The 25,856-nt window shown below is 45.8% G+C and overlaps 1 protein-coding gene across 2 annotated transcripts in view; it reads right to left on the bottom strand.

Moving 5' to 3' along the window:
* Window positions 1-25,856, bottom strand: part of TMEM245 (transmembrane protein 245) — a 982,890-nt gene that overhangs the window by 405,781 nt on the left and 551,253 nt on the right. The gene's annotated exons all lie outside the window — the stretch shown is intronic.

The following is a 25,856-nucleotide window of genomic DNA, read 5'->3' as shown; positions in this document are numbered from 1 at the left end:
CAAGTCGCACAACCCTTTCTGCGGTGCTCTCTGCTGATGCTAGCAGCAAGCACCAAGAGGCGCTTGAAAGGTAGAGAGCAGCTTCCGGCCCGCGGAACGTGGGTGGGCGCGCGCCGAGCAAAGCCCGGGCCAAGGGCGGGCCCGTCTTAGGCCGTCAAAGGCCGGAGGAGGCTGGGCTGGGCCACCCCTTTTGCGTTTGCAGCCGGAGCAACAATTCACGGCTGGACTGGAAGACTTTGGATGGAAATACGCGGACTGGTCTGTATATATCGTTTAGCTGTCCCGCACTGTAGTATCGAGAGCCAGAGTCCTTGTTGATTCCTCCCCAGATTTCAGTACACCACAACCGAGTGTAAGATTAGATTAAACTAAGTCAAAGTATATTTATGATTTTATTTTCTAGTATCCATCAGTATGAGTAAGCGGAAGGTGATACCTGCTGCGGTAGGGGGTGGGGTAAAGGGGACTCTCGACGCCTTTCTCACAAGAGCAGAGTCGCTATTAATTCATTAAATCCACCTCACAGAAAAGAGACTATCGCTAGACACAATCTTAGATCATAAGCGATCATCCATGGGATCTATAGCTAGGTGTCATTCTCCAAATATAAGGATTTCCCAAGGTCAGCCTAAACCAAATTCCAGCATTAGTACTAGTGCTCTAGTTCATGCAACCCATATCGCACAGGGGGATGGTTCACCAATACATTGCACTGATTCGCCCACCACTGAATTAAATCAGTCTCAGATCATCATAGAAGAGGCGGAGGGGCACACCGACCCAACTTCTCTGTTGACCGATGGGGCAGGGACAGGGGAAGGAGAGCTAGTAGCAGCTGTGGTTCAATTAGGTGTAGGAACCAAGCCCAGGGATGGTGGGGAGGTGGTCACACAATCAAAGAGGGCCCTAAAAGTCACAGGTACATCACAGGTGGCATTGCCTTCAGCTGACACCAGGGCCCGGGACACTCGAGCGGGGGGAGGGGGCAGCACCTGTCAAGACCCAAGCCAAAACAGAGGGGTGTGGCAAAGGCGAGTAGGGTCAAAGTTCCTGCGGGACCCATAGATGGCTCACAGTGTCAAAATTGTGGGAGGATGGAGATGGATCAGGGAGTGGAAAAGGCACTATGGCCTAAGTTGGAATTAATATTAATAACTCACCTTGGGCCTGTGCTTGAGAAAATTAAAGCGATTGAGGAGAAACTTTCCCTGCTATGCGTACATGGCAGTAGTGTGTCTTCCACGCCCATGGGGCTCGGGGAGGGGGTATCAGAGGCCGCACCACACCCTGAGTCAGCCACGAGCAATGACGGTTTGGGAGGGGGGGTCACAAGACTGTGGGCAGTCTAATGGAGTTAGTGAGGTTACAAATAAGGGACCCTTGGTGGGAACCACTATTGGTATTAACCAAGGCTTAATTAGTGCTAGGCCAGTTTATAAGCCTTACCCAGACACAGCCCACAAGCACCTCGAGGGAAGAGGGGTAAGAGATAACGAAATAGAGCAAATGCCGGCTGACCGTGTGCAGAGCACTCGGGGTCTACCGATTTTGGATCTTCCCCCAGCTTCATGCCCCTACACAGTAGTCCTGACAGGGGTTTTGGCTTGTAGGCACGATAGAGAAGACACCCCACGAACTCTCATTAATAAGACTGCTCATTGGCTGGTTAAAAACACAGGTTTCAATATTATACACCATAGGCATATTTTAATGGCAAGGAGGGTGTCCTGGATTGGAAGCAGTAGGAAGAGTTTCCCAGGCGACTGCGTGATACTAAATTTAAGACATCCAGAGTTAGTGAGAGACCTTCTCTCCAACCAACACAGAGGTCCATTCCAGGGTGAGGGTGGGTCTAGCATTAAATTGCTCCCCTTGGGTATTTTCTATAGGGACACGACGCGCGCGAATATGCAATGCGACTTTAGGCGGAAATTAGTTGTACCACAAGGGGAGGGCTGGACAGTCCTGCTAACTAACCGATACGAACCTCTTCACAGTGCTTCAGTCCTAAACGAAATAGACTGACTGACATGGGGGTCGTCATCTGAGAATGGCATCATACGGGAGGGCCTGCCCCAACCAGGAGATCTAGGAGGGTCAGGTACCACATTGCTAGACAATCCCAGCCTCAACATGAGAGACAAAGAGCCTAGTGGGAGGGGCCCAGTGGGAAACGTAGGAAAACTGGGTGAACCCCTCAGGACGTATATTTGCCCCAGTATTGATAGTCCAGGTAGCCCAACATCGGGAAAGATTAAAATAATCTCCTGTAATACTGCGGGTCTGTCATCTAAAATTAAAAATCATAATTGGTTACCTTATATAAAGAAATACCATATTATTTTTCTACAAGAAACAAGGGAGGTACATAGTAATGTCCAGGACTTAGAAGGATATAAAATGTTTTTTGTTCCGGCACGTAAGGCAGCCTCAGGGCGCGCAAAAGGAGGTTTGACCACTTATGTCGACCTGAGACTACAAGGAAGATGGGATGATTTGGGATGGGCCTCAGATTGTATGTTGGGAATTACGTACCGTAACAAGGGCCTTAACTTAACCCTTGTTAACTTCTACAATGCCATCACTGTTGGACAGCCCCTTTTATTGCCTAACTGAACTGGGGGTCCGGCTAGCAGGAATAGAAGAGCAAGGGGCAATGAGTTCTCAGCTGGTATTAGCGGGCGAAATTGCCACCCGTGCCCCTTTCTAAAAATCAGTGGGGGAAGTTGGTCGGCTTGCCCAATGGCAGAGGGGTGGCACTTGAATCACTCAAGGGAGGGAGGGGCGCTGAGCAAGGTCCCGGGCAGTCACGCACTCACACACACCATGGATCTGATCGGAGTCGGGGAAAATAGCCCGGTTAACCCAACCTTTAAAGGCAGGGGAAGGGATTCCATTATGGATTTTATTTTTGTCAGCCACACTTGATCTCCTCTGAGGCGGAAAGCCGGAGGTTTAGCTCCATCTGCATTTATTTTTAAAATTGTCACAAAATATCTGTTTTTAAACTCACAACAACAACCTGTCTCACCTGAGTTGAAGCGCCGCCGCTTCGCGCTCACAACAAACCCCCTCCTTCAGGAAATCACAACAGCGCCAGCGCGCCAAAAGGCGGAGCCACGCCCACTGCGAGGCCACGCCCACCGACCACTACAAAAACGCTAGGAAAGCGCAACGATAGCCATTCTTGATCTCCTCTGAGGCGGAAAGCCGGAGGTTTAGCTCTATCTGCATTTATTTTTAAAATTGTCACAAAATATCTGTTTTTAAACTCACAACAACTACCTGTCTCACCTGAGTTGAAGCGCCGCCGCTTCGCGCTCACAACAAACCCCCTCCTTCAGGAAATCACAACAGCGCCAGCGCGCCAAAAGGCGGAGCCACGCCCACTGCGAGGCCACGCCCACCGACCACTACAAAAACGCTAGGAAAGCGCAACGATAGCCATTCTTGATCTCCTCTGAGGCGGAAAGCCGGAGGTTTAGCTCTATCTGCATTTATTTTTAAAATTGTCACAAAATATCTGTTTTTAAACTCACAACAACTACCTGTCTCACCTGAGTTGAAGCGCCGCCGCTTCGCGCTCACAACAAACCCCCTCCTTCAGGAAATCACAACAGCGCCAGCGCGCCAAAAGGCGGAGCCACGCCCACTGCGAGGCCACGCCCACCGACCACTACAAAAACGCTAGGAAAGCGCAACGATAGCCATTCTTGATCTCCTCTGAGGCGGAAAGCCGGAGGTTTAGCTCCATCTGCATTTATTTTTAAAATTGTCACAAAATATCTGTTTTTAAACTCACTACAACAACCTGTCTCACCTGAGTTGAAGCGCCGCCGCTTCGCGCTCACAACAAACCCCCTCCTTCAGGAAATCACAACAGCGCCAGCGCGCCAAAAGGCGGAGCCACGCCCACTGCGAGGCCACGCCCACCGACCACCACAAATGTGCCGACCAACCAAGCGCAGCGGACGAGCGCAGCGGGAGCGCCGTCTGCGCGCCGAAGGCGCGCCTAAGGCAAGCCCGTCTGCGCCCGTCCGCGCCAAGACCGCGCCTAGCGCACGAAACTCTGCGCAAACCTCAACCATCATTAAGTACCTCCCTGAAGACCTCTATCGACTACAGGGTGGCAAACACTGCCCCTGTATACTCGATCTAACAAAGTCTGCGGACACTATCAGCTGTAAAAATTGCAACTGGACGCCCAGTAATCCTACAGCCTCTATACCCACCCCCCTATTGCATCCCAAGGCCGCCCCAACGCTCTTTAAAGGAGGTCTGATTAACGCACGTTCTATGTGCAAGCATAATCAAGACATTCACGACCTCATCTGCGACTCTGACCTAGACTGCCTAATGATAACCGAAACTTGGTTAACAGAAGATAGCAATCCTGATATTGCTGCTTCCCTACCTCAAGGCTACTCATTCTTTAGGCAGGACAGACCAAAAGGCAGAGGAGGAGGTGTCGCCATAATACTTAGGAACACCTTCCCATGCCACTCCTTCAACCTAGAGCCCCTAAAAAACACGGAAGGTCTAGGTTTCTCAATCAAATTGAACGAGCAAACCTCCTTCTCTGGTGGCCTCATTTACCGCCCGCCCGGTAATGCCACTGAATTTCTTGATTCATTGTGCGACTCCCTGGGCCACTTTCTTCTCCGATACCCCCACTTCACCCTACTCGGGGATTTCAACCTACATCTCGACTCCAAATCGGATCCCCAAGCCATCAATTTCCTCCAAACACTCGAAATGTTCAATCTCCAACAACTAGTCTCCCAGCCTACCCACCTGCATGGGCACACCCTTGATGCTGTATGCACCAATCTCTCTTCCCTCACCACCCTACCCCCGCTCCCTCAAGTCTGGACTGACCACAGCTTGATTTTGTTTCACATCCATAACGTATGTTCCCCCTCTCGCAATAACACTAACTCTCGCCCCTCCAACCCTATCAATTGGAAAAAAGTCCAAGAAAGCCTGACTCTTAAACCTATGGATCAATCCCACACCCCGACCCTGTCCGGAAATATAGAAATCGACGCCGACCTCTTTTACAATTGGCTCACACACGAAATGAAAACCAGAAACCCCTCCAAACGTCAAGGCAACTCTCATAAAAAATCCAAAATCAATGCCCCCTGGTTTACCCCCGACCTTGCCACCTGTCACCTACTTTGTAGGAAAGCAGAGCGAAAATGGCGTAAGTCCTATGACATTGACGATCGTCTCCTATATACTCAAACAAGAAAAGCCTATCTTTCGAGTATCAAATCAGCCAAGAAGTCCTATTATGTGAACGCCATTAAAGAATCCCATCAAAAACAAAAGACCTTGTTCTCTATTGTAAAGTCATTCACCCAGCCCAAAGCACTGCAACCTGAAATACCCCCATCACAGGAGCTCTGCGATAAAATCTCCGACTATTTTGAAGAGAAAATTGTTTCCATCCAAAGCAATTTCCCCCCTTTTTGTACCTCCTCACTCCCCCCTCCCTCGGACTCCTTTCCCGGAAGCTTGAGCAGTTTCTCCCCTGTAACTCTGGCACAAACTAGAGAAGTCATCCTGGCCTGCAAATCAGGCTCCCCCTCCGACCCCTGTCCCCCCAAAATTCTACACCAAACCATCGATGTGATCAACCCAATAATTAACAACATAGTCAATTCGTCGCTTAACACAGGAATTGTCCCCCCCCGGTGGAAGAAAGGAATTGTCAAGCCTCTCATGAAAAAGGCCAATAAATCACCATCTGACTTAACCAATCTGCGCCCGATCTCACTACTCCCCGCCCTAGGAAAAATAACTGAACAACTGGTCTATAGAGAACTTAGACAATACCTGGAAGCAAATAATATACTCCACCCGCAGCAGTCGGGTTTCCGTCCCAAACATTCGACGGAAACAGCGCTGATAGAACTATCAGACACGATCAAACTGCTCCAAGATCAGCGAAAAAATTCAATTCTCATCCTTCTTGACCTGACCGCGGCGTTTGACACCATTTCCCATTCCATCCTCATCAGTAGACTGATGAACATAGGGATTTCAGACTACGCTCTATCCTGGTTAAAATCATTCCTTACAGACCGATCACAGACTGTCGCTCTGGGCCCTTTCCATTCAAAAGAAAAAACGATTTCCTCAGGTGTCCCACAGGGTTCTATCCTAAGTCCCCTCCTTTTCAACATCTATCTCATTCCTCTCCTATCCTTGATTGAATCCTTTGGAATACCTGTAACCTCCTACGCCGATGACACTCAGCTCATCGTGCCCTTGGATGGTAGCTCCACCAGCGCCGAACTCAACCTCAAGAACTGCTTAACGGAGGTCTTCCATTGGATGAACGTAAATCATTTGAAATGTAATTCAAATAAAACGGAGATTCTCCCAATTGGAAAGAACACCTCCTTCAGCCCAGCCCTCTGGTGGCCAGACGACTCAATCGCCCCCCCCCAAACTGTAACTACGGCCAGGAATCTAGGCGTCATCTTTGACTCAGATCTCTCCTTTGACCAACATGCTAAAACGGTAGCCGGCAAATGTTTCGGGACAATAAGATCCTTAAAAAAGTTCTTCAACTTCCTCCCTCTCGACGCCAGAAAGAGTGTAGCAGTAGCCCTCATAATTTCACGACTAGACTACTGCAACGGCTTACTGGCAGGGGCAAAAAAGAGCACTCTCGCGAAACTCCAGAGCGTGCTTAATACAGCTGCTCGACTCGTACTCAAACTGCCCCGTAGAGCCTCCATCTCCGCAGCCCTTCGATCCCTACACTGGCTACCTCTCCACAAGAGAATTTTATTCAAAATTCTAATCACCGCCTTCAGAGCTTTTAATAAATCCGGACCAAAATACCTCCACAAACGTTTTCCCCACTACACCCCCAGGCGATCTCTCCGTTCGTCCCAGGACAACCTCATCCTGCCTGCAAAGTATAATCTGAAGACGAAGGGAGCCAAAACCTTAAGTTACTTGGCCACCAAAGCATGGAACAATCTGCCCAAAAACCTCAGGCAATTAACGCAAGAAAAACCATTCAGAAAGGTTCTTAAGACGTGGATCTTCAGCCTCCCCGATGATCTCGCTAAAGCAGCCATCTAATTCCCTCTCTGCTCCCAGACCGGTAATCAAGGATTCTTAGCGCCATGATGCTCCTTCCGGAGCGAACGCCGCGCTTTACAAATACCCCTACAAATACAAATACAAATACAAAGTGCTGGATCACAAGTTTTAACATAGAGGTTAGCATTTTTAGTGACCACAATCCTTTGGTTTTGTCCATTAGGGACCCAAATTCGACAAATCATCTCTGCCGAAGGGCGGCTGGTGGTCTAATTAAAGCCACCGACCAGGGCAGGAGACTAAGATGGGTCAACATCGATAGCGAAGCATTTTACAGAACCTTACTGGCACAGAGTGAACACTATGTTTGGAAGTGTCTGGATCTAGAAGTGGAGAGGGCAGATTTGATCAAAGCATTAGAGGGCGTTGCCCAACAAATTGACGGCCTGCTTAGGACCAGAAAGACTAACAAGGATCCTAACATTCCCAGGTGGTTTGATCATGAATGCACCCTTGCTCTTAGGGAACTGAAGTTAGCCTTAATATCTGTACCCAAAGATAGGATGAAGGTGTCAAGCTGTAGTGCGAGGTACAAAAAGACACTGAAATGCCGTAAGACAGCATTGCAAAAGCAGAAATGGGAGAACATGAGAGAAGAGGCTGAGTCAAAGGACTCTACCACTTTCTAGAAAGTTATTAATGACCCGTGTTTCCAGCATCCTGGTCTACGGCCACAATAGTTCCCATATTTAAAAAAGGCAACGGAAATAGCCCACAATGTTACCGGCCCATTGCACTCATTGATGTGACGATGAAAGTTTTAGGAAGGGCCATTCTTAACCGATTAATGGACTGGGAGGAAGAACGATATTATTATCGATACCCAGTATGGGTTCAGGTATGGTCGCTCTACCACAGATCAATGCCTCAATTTATATCACCTGGTAGCCAAGTACACTGTGGCCAGTGAGGGAACAATGTACTTGGCTTTCATGGATCTGACGGCGGCATTTGATCGAGTAAATCGGAAGAAACTGTGGAAACTATTGGAGGCTATGGGAGTCGATCCAGGGCTGGTAAATATACTAAGAGCATTGCATCAGAACACCTCTGCCCAGGTCAGGTATGATGAGGAGAGAAATACCACCGACCCCTTCCCATGCTCAAGGGGAGTGAGGCAGGGATGCATCTTGGCTCCCTTCCTATTTACTTAATATATAAATGGTCTAGCTCAGGCGCTGGTAGCCTTAGGGGTGGACTGTCCACAGATAGGAGAGGGATTCCCGTGTTGCTGTACGCGGACGACGCAGAGCTTCTGGCTCGCACTGCGCTCGGACTCCAGTGCCTCATAGACGGCTTTGTCCGTTTTATGGATAGTTTAGATGTCACCGAACCTCACTAAATCATACATCATGGAGATGGGGAAATTACCAACTAGGAAAACAAATTACACAATAGGCACTCATAGACTGGAAAAAGTCAAGGCATTTTCATACCTGGGGATCCTATTTGATAGCCGCCTTAGTTTTAAAGCCCTTGCAGGCGAGAAATGTAATAGGCTTATTAGCTCTACCGGGGCAATTATGAACTTTGAAAAAAGGCTGGGCCGTTGGTCCCCGGAGCAAATATTGAACTTGTATAGCTCTGTAAGTTGTGCTAAAGTTTTATATGGCAGTAAGGTTTGGGGCTTTATCGACTCACAAAAGCTTCAAATAGAAGAAAATAAATATCTGAGACGGGTACTGAAAGTTCCCCAGAGTACATCTTCCTACATTGCTCATGAGGAATTGGGTCTCGTTCATATCAGTGACAGGTTGCAATGGAAACCCCATACATGCTGGATTAAAATATAGACAAATCCAGATGCTGCGTTAAGCAAGCAGATAATATCGGACTGCATGGCCCGAGACCGGGGTCGTAATATTCCCTGGCTCAAATACGTCAGGGAAAATTTGACGGCCTTGGGCCACGCTGAATATTTTATCCATCTAACAAAACTGTTACACCAGGACAAGGGTCCCATTAAGACAGAAATTTTAAATAGAGCTGCAGCAAAAAGGGAAGATAGGGAGCTGTCCAAGCTATCGGTGAGAACTCACCAACTAACTAAGTCGTGTCTGGGCTTGGAACCGTATCTGTCACATATTCACAATCCCCAGGATAGCTTTCTTATGACACGCTTCAGGCTAATTTTGCTCCACCACATTTTAGCAGTTCCAGCAGGGTATAGAACGCAACCAGAGATGAAGGGTCCATGCGGCTGCGACCGTCGGTCTCCGCAGGACACACTTCACTTTGTTTTATTATGCCCTTTTTATACTTACCCTAGGAGATTATTTTTAAAAGGTATTTTAAGGAATGCCAGGTTCAAACAGGCAAAGGTGGCCCTACTGTTTCTGAAATTGTCTGCAGAGCCCCTTACACTTTTTTGTACAGTATTTTTTTTAAGACTGGCTGTGAAATGCAGAACTAGTAGAGGCGAGGGATAAACGTTTCTGTTTTTAATACATGCTATTTTGAGAATGGGAGGGTATCCCTCTGGTACACATGAATTATTTATTTGTGTTTTGATCCTGTCATTTCTTAATGCAACAGGTTACAGAACTTCTTGATGAACCACTTTAACCTAGGACATTTTATGCTAGCCTGTTGAGATGAACCTTGTGATGAAATAGTCATATTTCATGTATTGTCTGTATGTACATTTTTAGCATGGTTTTAAAATGTCTGAGATGTTCTTTTCTAATATTTTACTTTTTATGGTATTATTTTATGCCGAATAAAGTATTTTGATGAATGACAACAGATTATGAAAGGTTACAAACTAATCCAATAATTTCAATAAAAAGAGAAATAGATCAGAATCTTTCAAAGTGCTCAGCTCGAAAATTACTTGATGAGGATGGGAGAAAATATTTGATGGTAGACCGCCCGGCGACGGCTACTGTAAATTTCCTTCGCAAACTGCACAAGGATTCCAAAAACCCACCAGGACGACCGATAATATTGGTAAATGGGTCATTACTAGAACCAATGGCAAATTATATTGACCATCTTTTAAGACCATTTGTGGAAGGTCTAGACTCCTATGCGAAAGACACAAGCAATGTTTTAAGAATAATCCAAAACATAACATGGAAAGATCCGTACCATTTGATTACAATGGACGTCATCTCATTGTACACTACCATAGCAAATGATCTGGGTATAATGGTATGCAATTACTTCCTACAAGAGAGGAATATACATCTGAAGGACCACAATACAAAGCTCACAGAGATGTTAGAATTCTGCCTAACATGGAACATCTTTCTTTTGCGAGAAGAAACAATGGAACTGCTATGGGCTTTGCCTGTAGTCCAAGTTACGCCTGTTTAGTAATGGGATGGTGGGAGAAGGAGGTGGCATGGAATTCCCAAAACAAAAGACATGTAAAAAAAAAATCCTACAGTGGACCTGGTTCGTAGACGATTTGCTGACTGTATGGAACGGTACATAAATGGAATTCCATGAGTATTTTAAGATTCTGAATGAAAGTATCAATGACTTAAAATTTACCTTTGAAATGAGTAATAAAAGGATAACATTCCTGGACACCGAAATTTATATAAAAAACAATTAAATCCATACAACACTTCACCGGAAAAGCACAGCGACCAATGCCACTCTACAAGCAGATAGCTCCACCAACCATCACTGAAATAAAGTATCCCTTATAGGGAATTTCTCCGAATTTGTTGCAGAATATGCAGTGAAGAAACTGAATGGTCGAAACATAGCACCAAAACGAAAGAGAGATTTAAAAACAGAAAATATAATGCAGGCACTGTGAGCAACTGTTGGAAACGAGCGAATGAAAAAAACAAGGGAAGAATGCTTGACACCAAAACCAAAATGTGCAACAAAAAACCCAGCACAAATGAGATTCATTACAGATTACACACAGGAGTCAAAATCTGTCAATTCAATACTGAAAAAGAACTGGAAAATATTAAAATTGGACACCACAATTGGAAAACTGGTGGGGGACCACCCATCTGTGACATATCGCAGAGCGAAGAATTTGAAAGACCATCTAATTCACAGCCACCTGAACGCTCAGGACCAAAGGGTTTCATGGCTACAAACAAAAGGCTTTGTAAAATGTTAGAGTTGTAAGGTGTGTCAGATTGCAAAACCGACAGCAGCACTTCAAATGGCAAACAAAAAAGTGTGGAAAATACAAGCTCTGATTACCTGTAAAAGCAAATACATAGTGTACGTAACCAAATGTCCCTGTAAATTGAAGTATATAGGGAGTACAACATGTGAATTGAAAAAAAGAATATTGGAGCATACGCGGGCCACCATAAACAAAGATAGAAAAAACGCGGTGGCAAAACATATGGAGATGGCCCATAACAGGGACTGGAAATCCTTAAAGTTCTTTGGAATTGAGACAGTTGTAGCAAACAAACGATGAGGAAATATGAAAAAAATCCTTCGCCAAAAGGAATCGCGCCATGTTCTTAAATTCAGAACAATGACCCCATTTGGATTAAATCAATCGGAGGAATTGTACGTACATTTTTAAAAATGAAACAACAACAATCCAAACAAGGAGTCTTCTTGATTATGGGCCCCAACATGCACAGAAAGCAAATTTAATATAATCATGACGGGAAAGAAGATAAAAATATCATCATAAAAATGCTAGAACTTTGACCAAGAAAAAAAGAAAAAACTAAAATATAATCATGAAAATGCAGGAACTTTGGTGGCATATTAGAGACAATAATTGTATGATATATCTATTGAAATAATATGCAAAAAAGTGTAATGGTTGTTGAAAAAACTTACAAAATGATCCAGTTCGCCTTTTGTGATTGCCAAAATGCAGAAAACTACATTTCCCAGAATTCAATGGGGTAGAGTGAATGACACAGGAAATGATGTAATAGCATTTTTCAAACTTTAAAAGTAATGATAGAGTAAGAGATTGTAAGCCGTGATCAAGGCACAGGAGGTGCTGAAACGCGTAGGAGATGTTTGTCTGATGATGCCGAATATCAATGAACTAGGAGAAAGAGAAAATAAAAAAATTGAAAAAGCCCGCCTTCGGTAAGTGCGACCCGTTTTTCTGGTTTTCCGGATTTGGAGTAAAAATATATTTAAAAATGTAAAGTAAAGTGTACTAAGTAGCATGGTAATTACAAAAAATGACTGCACTACTTTAAAGAAAAAAATGTAGTTCAGAGTACACTGCTATAAAAATGTATACAAATAAAAAAAGAAAACTGTAAATCTTACTAATTGTTTTTGGGGTACATGATACTACCACCATCTCCGTATTTTTTTTTGTAAAGCATATTGCAACTTGGAATATTTTGATCTACCTTTTACCACTTTTTTAAAGTGGTAATAGTTAGGGCACAAATACCACACTTTAATACTTACCTACATCAAAAGGCGTAATGCAGAACATGGGCAAAGTGAACCTAAAATAACATAGCTGCATTTAACTTTTCTATAGCCAATAATTAGACGATCAACTAATGACTTATACTCACTATGTACTGTGGTACCATTGAAAAATACCCCCATATTTCAGATATCACCAACTTTAAATACCTTAAAACGTAAAAATTAGTTACACTACTAACCTAAACTACAAAAAATAATCATGTGGGCACAACATTATGCCATCCTGTCACATTGTAACAAAATGAGACTGGCGTTTTTCACAGAACGGAAAATACAAAAGTGTATGTGAAATACATTGCAATTAAACATGTTTCGGGATCACCCTCCTTTTTGTGACCCTCCCCCCCCACTAAACCCCGCAAAACATTCACTCTTTCGACAATGAAACAGGTGGAATAAGTATGCTAAATTTTGCAGAGATTCAGCAAGCGAGTCCAATATGTTTAAGGGAGAAAATATTTTAAAAAATCAATAGGTCAATAATATCTACACATTTATAAACAAACAGGATATCCTATGACCACTGAAATAAACTGGCAATAGGTTGTTAATAATATTAAAACCTAATACATAATTATATGCAACACCCTATGCCATAAGTCAGCAAAAATCTGACCACACAATAATGGAAATTTAAGATAAAAACTATAAAACAATTTTTTACCTTTGGTAAACACAGCCATGATCTAGTCACATACCCAGTTGGGATACCCATGTACTGTGGTATACCATGAACTTAGCACGGTATACTATAGCACAATATATATAAGTGCATTTTGTAGAACATACGTTTAACATTACTTACACTATTTGCATATACAACAAGGAATTTTACATTTACATATTAGAATATATATTTTGCTGATCTGAAATGTTTTCACACACTCTAACCCTATGTTTCCTTTAATTTACACATTCCACTTTACGCCACTCTACTGTACAACAATTCACATTACAACACTCAGTTTAAAGTTTGCTGCTCCAGTTTATGACACTCCAATGTCACTATATTGTAGGCTAATTTACTGAATGTTAGTCCACTATACTCCACGTCACTCTAGTCTACAACACTTGTCTCTATGCTATTATACTGTTCACCACTGTATTCTTCTATACTTTTGTATATGACAGTTTCTGGACACCCCTACACTGTATTGCTCACACCTGTACGCTATTCGCTGTAAGCAACTCTACTTACTCTATTCCACTATAAGCTTTTCAACTATACCGCCACTTCATAGTATAGTACTGGAGTGTATGCTATTCCAGTGAATGCTGCTCCACTCTACACAACTACACTTTATGATAATCCAGTATGCAGAAATGCACTGTACCCTATTGCACGGTACCCCACTGTAGTGTATACAATTACGCTCTGCACCACTGTACTGTAAGCACTCCAATATACGTCACTACATTTTATGGATTTTAAATTTAGAACACTGCACTGTACCATACTCAGCTTTACGTAATCCTCCATACACCACTCCACTCTATGGTACTCCACTCCAGTGTATGCTATTCCACTTTACGCCACTCCACTGTACCACAGTCCATTGGATTCCACCCAACTGTACCCCTATTTCTGTACATGATTTTCCAATATGTGCTCCTACACTATACAACACTCCAGCATATATCATTCAACTGTATGCCAGTATAGTGGACGCAAATACAATCTACAATATTTACATAACGTAACTCTACTTTACCACACTCCACTCTATACTATCACACTATATACCACTATAGTGTACGCCACTACACTCAATACCACTTCAAAATATGCCACTGTACTCTATCCAAATTCACTCTACACCAATCCACTGTATGCCATTCCACTGTACGCCACTCCAGTATTCCGGATTCCATTTTACTCCACTACACTAAGCCACAATATAAAGAACCATAGTAGACTTTATGACACTCTCCTTCTGTATATTGTGCCACACACCACTTTATAACACTCCACTCCAAGAAACTAAAATGGGTGAATATTCCAAATTTGTTACTAACATTAGAAAAACCCATTGAGATTCACAAAAAGAAAATCAAAGGTTAAAGATACGTTATATAGTTAGGAAAGGAACAAAGCAGGGAAAGTATTGGCTAACTATCTTAAATCCAAACAAAATAAACTAAATACAGCAGCGATAAAGACAAAAGTGGCATGGTTGGGGGCGCGGCCAACCGAGATGGCCAAGTGGACTTGATCCATGAGGGATCCGCTGCAAGTTGGGAGCATGGTCCAGACATGACTGTTAATATCGACTCCTAATACAATGCAACGAGTGTCACATGAGTGACTTCATGGGGGACAACACTTGGATGGCTTGATTCACTTGCGTACAAGCTGAATGCTGTTGGGTGCTGATAGACGCAGAGACTAAACTGCAACACCATGGGTGTCACTTGGGACTCTGACGGGCTGTGATGCGGACGTGCAGATGGATACCCCCCAGCAGTGTGGAGCGAGAGGTTGCTTCAACCCCAATTACACCCAAAAAGCAGACGGCGGCAGGGACGTCGAATGAGCGCCATGTTGGCTTACCGGTGCTGGCCTGATGGTAGAGACCGGAGCGTGATGTCGGGAGTTGTGGCCTTGGAGGGATGAACACCCTGCAACATAGGGGCTGGGCAGGCGCCCATGCAAGCTCTCGGTCCCTGCCTATGGTGGTAGAATATCTATAACGAAACCGGCAGCCTGATCTTAAGATGGTGGACCCGCAGGGCACAGGATATCGAGGATGCCTTTCCCGCAGTGAGTACAGGCTTGCAGCTGCCTGGTTGCCAAAGCGCAAGTGGAGCAATGACCGAGCTTGGAGGGGGGCCCACCAAAAGACTTATTATGAAACGGCAAGGAGCCAGCCACATCAATGCCAGACGTGAACAGGACGCCTGCACAAGTTATCCCTTAGTTAGACTGAAAAGGATTGCCGTCCGCAACAAGAGACAGACTAGTGCCTATCGATAACAGGTGCTGCATAACCAGCCGGAACTTGTGACCCAGGGTGGTGGGGGCATATGTGAAGATCTACAAGAGTGAGACTACTTACACATATAAAGGGGAGGCGCTTGTTTTGGTGATGCTGGACACATCACCCTGTGGAGTGAAGACTTCACCTGGTGGATCAAAGTGTGAGACAAGTACACAGGGTCTGTTGCTGCACCTGCGGGTTGTGCCTTCTGACTTTACGCTGCCCAAACAAGCTCAGCCAAACAGAGTCCCCAGCTACTTTTTGTCGACAGAGGCGAGGGGAGATACTCCTTAGAGGCACAGAGAACAATATGGGGCTCACAAGGGAGGACCTCCTCACCTCTTTACAGGACATCAAACAAGAGCTTCAGAGAGATCTTAAGTCGGATATGACTGCATCCCTGGAAGTGCTTCGTGCAGACATCCAGGGCAAACTCACTTCGCTCCAGCATGATGTTGACTCAGTGGGTACCTGCACATTAGATTCCGAGACTAAGACATGGGAGCATCAAGGCCACACAGACTGAAGAGAGGACTCCACAAAACATCTTCAGATGCAGCTCCAGGCTTCTCTCCTGAAATGTGAAGATCTCGAGAACAGATTTCGGCGAGACAACATTCACCTTTGCAATTTAAATGGTGTGGAGGGACCAGCCTTGGAGGCATTTGTTGCAGGTCTGTTTTTGGAGCTATTGGGCACCCTCCAGTAAGAAAGTCAAAAATTGACAGAGTGGGACCGCCAAACCCAGGAGGTGGCAACCATCCTCGGGATGTCTTAGCTAAGCTTTACTCCTTTAAAATGACTGAGGCAATTATAGAGGCAGCACGAAAGACTGGAGACATATCCTTCCAGGGCTTCGCCTGTCCTCTGTTCAAAGATATTGCCCCTTCAACTTGTCATGCAGTCAGCAATTGGGACCCACCACTGACAAACTACAGCAGGACTCCACCAAATACCGTTGGACATACCCTTTTTGGCCACACCTTTGCCTTCCACAATAAAAATCATCAAGTTACCAACCTTTCTGAGGCAGCAAGAATCCTGGGGCTGTAGCTCTCTGAAGGACAGCTAACCGGAGAAGCTACAGGAAGGGCACTGGAGGCTGCAATGCATAGGGGGAATGCAGTAGCTGTCCCAGAACCTCTCTTACCCGCGACAGAAGAGATGATGAGTCAGACTTGAGAGATCCCTGGTCTAAGAGACTTCAGGATGGGTAAAACTGATAAGAGATTACCATTTTCCTTATTTCTAGGCACTGTTGGGTCTAACTGTGGAGTCCCCCTGTGTGCTGCTGTTGCAGGGCGAGTGGAATAGTGGTGGGCTCACAGTGCATTGTTCAAGGTACACTTGCCACAATTAGAAGCTGCTTTAAGGTGTCCAGGAAACTATACTAGTCCTGGACCTTTATAAGCCATAACTAGCATGCATTAGCGGCCAGTGACCTAAGCGTCTGGCATGATGTATTTCGTCACAGAGTATATCTTAGATTTGGATATCGCTTTCCCATTTATTTAGGTTCTGGAGTTTCGGTTTCCTTGTTTGATGGTACATGGGATTCATTTCTTGCACTGGCCACACAGTGGGATGCTGAGAGGGTGGCTCCCAGAACAACTGCTTTACCATACCATACCTAGTTATGGTCATCGCCAAACTGATGTGGAATATTAAAGCGCTTAATTGCCTTCCAAACAACACAAGCTGTGGAAATACCTGCTTGATCAGAGGCATTATGTGGTAGCCCAACAAGAGACACACATGAAACGAACTTAAGACCATACATTGCGTCATAGGGCATACCCCAGAATGTATAAATACTCTACAACCCCTAAACACAATGGCGTGGCCGTTCTCTTTCACTTCTCACCTGAGGTATCAACCTAAGGGATGTAAACCTGATAAAGGGGGAGTGGTTATGGTTAAGGGCCAGATACATAGCCGCTTGTGTACGTTTGGGTTAGTAAAACCACAAGCCTGTTTCCGGCTATGCCCGCATTGTATGGCGTTGAGATCACCTACCTATACTAATACTGTCTTTTGTTTAGCTTTTAAAAAAAAGGAATCCATAAATTCAAAGAATAAATCTATAGCCTCAGTTACCAAATGATTAAAATTGTTCTGTTAAAAATTTACAGACAAGATGTCATGTTCCTTCACAAAGGCTAAGAGCTACCAGGAAAAGGGTGAGGACTAAATTTTAATTTTAGTCACCTTGGCTGTGGGGATTTGAACAGATATAAATGTTGCTTAGCCACCTTTCCCACAGAAGAAACCGAGCTGGGTCCAGCAAGGATTGGAACCCATTCAGGTAATGGCCCTCCATCATGCAGGTTTGCTGGCACCAAACTATGTATACTGAGCTTACCAACTCAATCCAGTCTTGATTTTGGCTCTGGGAGCAAGCCCCTGCTATATTCCAGGGGATAAGATTCCAGTGTTGTTTTTGGGACAGAGCTAGTCCCTTTGACTATGAGACAGACTGATATCTATTTGAGGTGGGCATAAAGTAAAAAGTAGCAGCAGCTGTTGGTACCAAGCTTGTAAAAAAAAAAAAGCCCAAAGGAAAGGCTTCAATCAGCTTTGGGGGGCGGGGGGGGGGGGAGGGGGGGGGGAGAAGAGTCCAGGATGGTTAAGCCTAGTTAGTATGCTCTTTGTCACCACTTCACTTTTAGAATTGAGGACAATACAATCGTTCTTGTCTAATGTAGGGGCAGTACCTACCAAGGAAACTCTCCACATGTGATTTGTTTTGATCATGCAGCAACACTGGCCTCCAATTTACCCAGTGCACCACTTTGTTCATGAGTTGATTGGGGTCCTCCTTCATGTCCTGCCTCAAAGCGGGGATGCCTTTCAACACCACTACAAGTGGTGTAGCTTGCAGATGTAATTGCAAAACTGAGTTTTGTGGATCTCTGGGAGCACCCCATGCTATTGCTCAGGAAGTCATGTGGTTTGCCCATTTTCCCTAATCCATTTACCTGATCCATTTCCATTGCTTTGAGGTCTGAGAGCGCTGTACCTTATCACTTATACTTGCTCTTCCTGAGTTGGAGTTAACATCCCCATTGGATGGATTGCGGGGCTCCTTTATGACAAAAGGCTCATTTAGATGCGGTGTGTTCGGTACTGGAGAACTAGTTCTGTCTGCCTCCCCTCCATAAAGGTACAATTCAAGTTAGACCGTTCCGCCTCGATTTTAGCTAAGCGGGTCATTATAAGATTAAAGGCATCAAGTAAAGAATTTGAAATACATATGCAGAGCTCCTCTGACAGGGACAATGCTTTGTTTACACCATTCAAGCATGCATGACTAACTATGTTGTGAACAGGGCTTTGCAGGAGGAGGTTTTGGAGGCAAATGCGTTGTCTTTTAGATTTTCTCCCACCTTCAGCTCTTTTCCTCTTTCCTCTATTACCTTTCATTTTCCCATCTTTGGCCAGAGTTTGATTGAGGGATTGTATTCCAATTGAGCAGCTGCCAAGTTCTATACAGGGGCAGAGGTTTGAGTGACTGGATTACATCCTCCATAACCCCAGGAGCATTGACATCTGAGTGCCGAATATGAATGGCTGGGGCAGGGGGTCGACAAGGATAAACAACTCTAAGCCAGTTCGATCTCCTCGTTTATGATGCCTGCTGCAGAAAGCCATCTGAGGTAGTGCCAGGTGTGGCGAGCCGATGATGTTACTTTAAGTTTTCCCATAAGGATTCTACTAAGGAGACCCACGAAAGAGGTAAAAAGATGTATAAATATCTTAGAGCATTTATGGAGACAGCTTTGTAGGCCTGGGGCCCCCGCCTATCCCCGGATTATATTGTGGGATGAAGACCCACCCCAGCGCCTGAACCAAGTGATGATTCAAGCAGAGTACAGACAGCAAACCGCCATCCAGAACACCCCTTCTGGATCTTGGCAGGAGGGATGGGAGCCTATCAGGCCAAGCGGCTCCAACCACGGTGTCCAACTGGCCTCAGAGCTCGACCTGCGGTTGGGTCACGACAGCTGGGGCGCCAAGCAGAGGTCACGACGACATCGGGGTTCCCCATGCAAGGAACATTGGTTATCCCCAAGGCAGAGGACGACCTGGCCAAACATGTTTCTGAGGGCAGTCAAGGAAAAAGTCTGCAAAGCAGGCCTCTGTGGACATACTGTGTTCCTACTACTCTCAGCAGCCGCGGACTCAGCTTGCTTCGGCATTGGTCTCCGCCCAGCAGCTGGGTCCCCTAGCACCTTCCCAGCAGCTGTCGAAAGGTCGTAGAAAGCACCATGTCACTGCGGTGCGGTCAGATCCCGATAATCTACCTGCGGAAGGGGCTAGGGTTGGCAACCAGAACCAGAGGAGCATTAGAAGGTTGTCACCATGCTCCTCAGCGGAGAGTCTTGAAGTAAATACGTTTACTGTACTTGAATGCAAAGAAAGGACATTTATATACTTTCTCATAAAAAAGAACTACGTTTGGTTATTTCCCACCGAAAAATACAACCATTCAGCTCATAAAAGGATTAAAAGCCTTTTCCACAGCCTGAGCAGATTTAAAACTATAATAGACACGCTGATTTAGAAGTAAACTATTTTGAGGAGGGAACATGGAGGATTATGAAAACATTCTGTGGCATACTATTGATATAAACCACAATGCTCTAGAGAGAAGTGGAATGTATCAACTGTTAATGTTGAGGGAGGAGCTTCATGTCTAGAAGCTGGACCACTAGTGAGACATGATTGTAGGAAAGTAGTATCTGCTTCTTATGGTTACCCCCACTTTTTGTTGACAAAACACTGTTTTTGGCCTACTCTGACTGGGATCCTGCTATCCAGGACCCCAGCCTATCTGCTGTCTCCCTTAAATTGATATGCATGTACTTTAGGTACACTCCAGATAGGATTCTGGGGTACCCTGATCAGTCTCTAGTATATGGTACCCCATGTACCCAGGGCATAGGTACCCCAGAGGCCTCTCCTGGGCTGCAGCATGTATTATGCCACCCCTGACAGGCCATCCAAATTGACATGACAAGCCTGCTACAGCAGACAGTGTAAACTGGTGCTTGCACCACTTACTTAAGATATAGGTTCAGTATATCTATCTAAATCAATGCACTTAAATACCTATTAGTCACCCCTTTGGCAGGCCTTAACAATCCTGAAGGCAGGGTGCTATGTTTTATGTGAGAGGGTGCCCCTGTATGTTCAGAGTCCCTCTGCAGCCTTCGGAGACCATTCTCCGGTGTTGTCTGTGATGCAGCCAGACATATATATTTAAGTGCATTATAACCTGCTGGTAAATGCTAACTTTAAAACGTCTGCTTAGAAACATGTTGTGTTTGGTGTCAAACACTTTGGAATCATACCTCCACACCAGTAACTGGTGTGGGAGGTATGATTCCACCCTTCCAAAGGGACATATGTGGGTCACCAGTCTACCCGGTGCCAGCTTTTTCGACCTATTTACAACAAGGGGTGGTGAGGGACAGAGTCTCTGAATTAAACAGAATACTCTCACCCAGTCAAGAGATCAGGGCTAGATCCAACACCGTTTTTTAGCTCACTGCACCATCCCAGTTTCAGAACCTGGCTGTATGCAAATTAGTCTGTTCCTGTCCCAGTGCATGATGGGAACAGGGCAAACCAAACTACAAAAGCCAATTCTTACACTGGGAAGGAAACAAGCTACCGGGGACCGGTTTCTGGCATTTCAGCCTCTTCGGCCCGGCTTGCTTGAATCCTGATGGTGCAATGAGCAAGGGACTCACATCTGAGTATACCCTTCCACGCTTAGGGTGGACAAAAATATTTACAACAAGGGGTGGTGAGGGACAGAGTCTCTGAATTAAACAGAATACTCTCACCCAGTCAAGAGATCAGGGCTAGATCCAACACCGTTTTTTAGCTCACTGCACCATCCCAGTTTCAGAACCTGGCTGTATGCAAATTAGTCTGTTCCTGTCCCAGTGCATGATGGGAACAGGGCAAACCAAACTACAAAAGCCAATTCTTACACTGGGAAGGAAACAAGCTACCGGGGACCGGTTTCTGGCATTTCAGCCTCTTCGGCCCGGCTTGCTTGAATCCTGATGGTGCAATGAGCAAGGGACTCACATCTGAGTATACCCTTCCACGCTTAGGGTGGACAAAAATATTTACAACAAGGGGTGGTGAGGGACAGAGTCTCTGAATTAAACAGAATACTCTCACCCAGTCAAGAGATCAGGGCTAGATCCAACACCGTTTTTTAGCTCACTGCACCATCCCAGTTTCAGAACCTGGCTGTATGCAAATTAGTCTGTTCCTGTCCCAGTGCATGATGGGAACAGGGCAAACCAAACTACAAAAGCCAATTCTTACACTGGGAAGGAAACAAGCTACCGGGGACCGGTTTCTGGCATTTCAGCCTCTTCGGCCCGGCTTGCTTGAATCCTGATGGTGCAATGAGCAAGGGACTCACATCTGAGTATACCCTTCCACGCTTAGGGTGGACAAAAATATTTACAACAAGGGGTGGTGAGGGACAGAGTCTCTGAATTAAACAGAATACTCTCACCCAGTCAAGAGATCAGGGCTAGATCCAACACCGTTTTTTAGCTCACTGCACCATCCCAGTTTCAGAACCTGGCTGTATGCAAATTAGTCTGTTCCTGTCCCAGTGCATGATGGGAACAGGGCAAACCAAACTACAAAAGCCAATTCTTACACTGGGAAGGAAACAAGCTACCGGGGACCGGTTTCTGGCATTTCAGCCTCTTCGGCCCGGCTTGCTTGAATCCTGATGGTGCAATGAGCAAGGGACTCACATCTGAGTATACCCTTCCACGCTTAGGGTGGACAAAAATATTTACAACAAGGGGTGGTGAGGGACAGAGTCTCTGAATTAAACAGAATACTCTCACCCAGTCAAGAGATCAGGGCTAGATCCAACACCGTTTTTTAGCTCACTGCACCAACCCAGTTTCAGAACCTGGCTGTATGCAAATTAGTCTGTTCCTGTCCCAGTGCATGATGGGAACAGGGCAAACCAAACTACAAAAGCCAATTCTTACACTGGGAAGGAAACAAGCTACCGGGGACCGGTTTCTGGCATTTCAGCCTCTTCGGCCCGGCTTGCTTGAATCCTGATGGTGCAATGAGCAAGGGACTCACATCTGAGTATACCCTTCCACGCTTAGGGTGGACAAAAATATTTACAACAAGGGGTGGTGAGGGACAGAGTCTCTGAATTAAACAGAATACTCTCACCCAGTCAAGAGATCAGGGCTAGATCCAACACCGTTTTTTAGCTCACTGCACCATCCCAGTTTCAGAACCTGGCTGTATGCAAATTAGTCTGTTCCTGTCCCAGTGCATGATGGGAACAGGGCAAACCAAACTACAAAAGCCAATTCTTACACTGGGAAGGAAACAAGCTACCGGGGACCGGTTTCTGGCATTTCAGCCTCTTCGGCCCGGCTTGCTTGAATCCTGATGGTGCAATGAGCAAGGGACTCACATCTGAGTATACCCTTCCACGCTTAGGGTGGACAAAAATATTTACAACAAGGGGTGGTGAGGGACAGAGTCTCTGAATTAAACAGAATACTCTCACCCAGTCAAGAGATCAGGGCTAGATCCAACACCGTTTTTTAGCTCACTGCACCATCCCAGTTTCAGAACCTGGCTGTATGCAAATTAGTCTGTTCCTGTCCCAGTGCATGATGGGAACAGGGCAAACCAAACTACAAAAGCCAATTCTTACACTGGGAAGGAAACAAGCTACCAGGGACCGGTTTCTGGCATTTCAGCCTCTTCGGCCCGGCTTGCTTGAATCCTGATGGTGCAATGAGCAAGGGACTCACATCTGAGTATACCCTTCCACGCTAAGGGTGGACAAAAATATTTACAACAAGGGGATGATGCACTGGGCCAGGGACAGACTGATTTGCATATAGCCAGGTTCTGAGCTGGGATGGGGCAGTGAGATAAATAACGGTGATGGATCAAGCCCTGATCTTTGGACTGGGTAAGAGTGGTCTGTTTAACTCAGACACTCTGTTCATCACCACCCCCTTTTTGTAAATCGTTTTTGGCCACTATAGGTGTGGCAGGGTATACTCAGACATGAGTCCCTTTCTCACTGCTCCATCAGGATTCAAGCAAGCCGGGCCGAAGAAGGCTGAAATGCCAGAAACCGGTCCCCGGTAGCTTGTCTCCTTTCTGGTGAAGAATTGGCTTGGTAGTTTAGTCTGCCCTGTTCCCATGATGCACTGGGCCAGGGACAGACTGATTTGCATATAGCCAGGTTCTGAGCTGGGATGGGGCAGTGAGATAAATAACGGTGATGGATCAAGCCCTGATCTTTGGACTGGGTAAGAGTGGTCTGTTTAACTCAGACACTCTGTTCATCACCACCCCCTTTTTGTAAATAGCTTTTTCGACCTAGGCAGCAAAAAATGGACACTGCCAGCCACAGATACGATTCTGCTCTTCTGCTGCTGAGCCAAGATCGAGCAGAGGAAGGCATGATAATAGGCATCCTGTCACAAGGAGGTGTGACCATCTCCCAGACAGAGTTTAGTGTATTGGGGCTGGGTGGGTTCACTCAGAGTGCCAGAAAGTCTGCACTGGGGGCACATTTGGTGTCCCTGTGCATAGTCCAGCTCAAACCAGTTCTGGGAGCCAATGGCTCCTGCTCTGGCACGAAACTGGTCAAAGGACATGGGTGTAGCCACCCCTCTGTCCTGCACCTCCACTAGGAGGGTCCATAGAATCTTTCCAACCCCTTCCCATGGGTATAAAGTGGGTTACCTGACTACAGGACTTTAGATTTTACCTGGACAAGATTCTCCTAAGAAGAAACCAAGCATTTCGTCTGCCTGCACAATGCTGGACTACTGAAGAATCTCCCTTGGAGTGAAGGTGTTACTCCCCTGCAAAAGAAGGCACCTAAACGCATCGGACCGGTTTGCTTCTCCCGAGCTCCTGAGGACTCAGAAGACTTCAGCAACACAGGAGGTGGGTTTCCGAAGGGCCCTGAGGTCGATCTGCCCTCTCAGCGATTCTGAGACCAGTATTCCTCGTGGGGACCGTGCAACCCGAACCCCTGTGCAACGCGTACATTTAAAGTTGCATATGCTTAGTGACGATTGGACTCCGGCCTCAACTACACAAGTGTCCTGTGGGCTGGTACTTTGCAAACTTGCTTGAGGTCTCCTCGTGATCCCTGGTCCGTTGGCCCGTGGGTCCTGGCGAGAGTCACCTTGTTAATTCTTGGGCTTATCTGGTTGCGACAGACGTGTCCTAACTCTCCATTGATTGGGGAGTCCCCTAGACCTTGCTGGTCCACACCGTAACCGGTTTCTTCTGACCGTGTGGGTTGGATTTGCCAAGGTACACCAGCAAGACACGGACCCCTCAGCACTAGACATCCTTCGTGGGACAGTTCACCTCCGGATCCTGGCCGCCCTCGACGTCTCCTGGTCTCCGTGGCTGCAGTCAAGTAACCCTTCACACCTGAAGCACCCGACATCGTAGGGCATTCGACTACCGAGCCCCTGGTCACCTGACCTGACCCCAACTCTGTACCCTCTGCTTTCAGGTTCTTCTCACCTTGAAGCCAGGCTTGGATTCAACCGAACATTCTCTGCCCTCCTGGCAGCAGGACTTCTTTGCAGCTCTCCATTGAAAACGACAAAGGTTTCCGACACCACTTGATCCCTATGCACCCGGCTCCTCTGGAATAGGTGACACGGGTACTTCGGTACTCACTGGGGGGTTGGCCTTAAAACCTCCTAAGTTCCAAAGGGTTTGCTCGAAGTCCTCTCAGAAGTGTCCTTAACTTGTGATATTCCAACTGTGACTTTCCCATAGAGTTGTACGGAGTACGCGTCTGTGTTTCTTCACTGCACCCGTCCTCTGTGGGCTCCCTGTGTCACTTCTATGGGTGGTTCCTTGGGGTCCCAGCAATTCTACGTGCTCTAGGCAAGGTGTCTAGTGAAGTCATTGTTGTTATACCATTTTTTTGGGTGTATGGTTCGGTCTCCCTCTGGAGCCTGCTTTGTATTGTGCTATTTATGAATATTCTGTTGATTCAGTATTGTGTGCTTTGTGCCCTAATCTCACATAGAGACTAGCAGAGAGTGTTATATTAATAAATACATATTTTTATATAAATACTGTGTGGTTTTCCTTTCATTTAGTCATTTAGGAGGTGATATTCTGGTAAAACAAGCTGCTTTACATTCCTCCAAGATTAGGCCTGAAGGCTGCTCTCCATAGCTACCACTAGGATAGCTTTCAATACGGTTATCTTTGACAACATACATCATACGGTTGTGTGGACTGGTAAAGGATGCCCACTTTAATTAGTGGACCGCA

This window comes from Lissotriton vulgaris, chromosome 4_1, assembly GCF_964263255.1.
Source record: "Lissotriton vulgaris chromosome 4_1, aLisVul1.2, whole genome shotgun sequence".
NCBI classification, from domain to species: Eukaryota; Metazoa; Chordata; class Amphibia; order Caudata; family Salamandridae; genus Lissotriton; species Lissotriton vulgaris.
The sequence above is the reverse complement of the archived record's forward strand: the minus strand, read 5'-3'. Positions and strand labels throughout refer to the sequence as shown.